Below are 1,461 nucleotides of genomic sequence, written 5' to 3'. Positions count from 1 at the left end.
CAGTGTCACTGGCCCTCATATGTGGGATCCGAACCGGGGCCCTCTGGCATCCCAAGCGAGTTCTTAACCATCGCGCCACTCGGCCGGCCCCACAAGAATTCTTAAATCACTAATATCACCAACTATTTATGCTTAAGTAGTTTAAAACTCTGATATATTCAATTAAACCAGTTTTAAAAATAAAAATTAGACTCTCCTTGCGATTAAACAAACGTAATAAGCACAGTGCTTTCTTGAACAGTGCCTCTTTTTTTTATTTCATAAATTGGTATCACATTTGTCCTTTAGGAAAACTGGAAATGTCACAGAGGGGATTAGGACTAGGATCTTTTCCTTTGGCTGGGTTTTTAATGAAATCAGGAGCTGTCATGTAACAGTGGGGACAAGACTGAAGGAGACTAGGGAAGTTAAATTACAGTTGATAAAATTTTTGTGAACCTTTTGAATTTTCTAGTCAGACTTAGACCATATATTCTATATTATCTCTTACTAGTCTGTATGAATCAAATGTTCTTATCTTCCTGGTAAACTATGATCTTAAGAGTAACTTAGACTCACCTGGGCACTTGGTAAAAACTTGGATTTCCATGTCCCTCCCCTAGAGATCTGATTCAGGAAGTAGCTGTGAAGTGGGGCTTAAAATCTGTATGTGTAACTGGTATCCTAGATGATTCTTTTAATCAAGTCAGACTGAGTAGCAAGTTTCTCAAACTGTGGTCTATGGGCAAGCAATCTAAGAGCTTGTCACACTGCAGCATTTCAGGTCCGAGCCCAAGCTTGCTGAATTGGAATCCGCATTTTAATTAGCACCACAGGTGATTCGTATGTTTGGGAAGCACTGCTTAGATATCCAGCCTGCCCTCTATAGCTAAATTCCACTCTTTGGTATTTACACTAAACATCTCTTCTCAGGCTGCATTCTTCAAGGAGCACGTTAAGTTACCAAAAAGTAATGGGGTTTACTCTCTTGAGCTGTATACACAGGTTCTACTTTTGGATGATTTGGGCTTTGTGCTTTTCACCAAAATCAGAGATAAAAAGAATAGTACAGGGCCGGCTGAGTGGCGCGTTGGTTAAGAACTGGCTTGGGTTGCCAGAGGGTCCCAGTTCGGATCCCACATATGAGGGTCAGTGACACTGCCCTCCACAGCTAAGATGCTGAACAACAGCTCGACCTGGAACTGGGCTGCCGTGGGTCGCAGGCGACTGCGTGGGCTACAGTCCCCTGCTGCAGTGGGTTTCCATGGGCTACCATGTGTAGCCAGCAGCCAGCGTGAGCAGCCAGCAGCCGCTGCTAGTGGCTGTCCAGAAGCCGGCGACTGATCTGCCTCGCCCGGGAAGGGTGCAATGATGGTGCCAGCTTTGGCCAGTGAAGCAACATCCTCCACAACTAGACTGAAGAACAAAACAACAGCAACTTGTCTGTTCCCCTTCCCCCAATTCCCCAATAAAATCTTTAAA

The 1,461-nt window shown here is 44.5% G+C and overlaps 1 protein-coding gene across 15 annotated transcripts in view; it reads right to left on the bottom strand.

Annotated features, from left to right (window-relative positions):
* SUPT20H (SPT20 homolog, SAGA complex component) overlaps positions 1-1,461 on the bottom strand; it is a 37,082-nt gene that overhangs the window by 17,682 nt on the left and 17,939 nt on the right. The window lies entirely within an intron of this gene.

This window comes from Hipposideros armiger, unplaced genomic scaffold, assembly GCF_001890085.2.
Source record: "Hipposideros armiger isolate ML-2016 unplaced genomic scaffold, ASM189008v1 scaffold_198, whole genome shotgun sequence".
Classification (NCBI taxonomy): domain Eukaryota; kingdom Metazoa; phylum Chordata; class Mammalia; order Chiroptera; family Hipposideridae; genus Hipposideros; species Hipposideros armiger.
The sequence above is the reverse complement of the archived record's forward strand: the minus strand, read 5'-3'. Positions and strand labels throughout refer to the sequence as shown.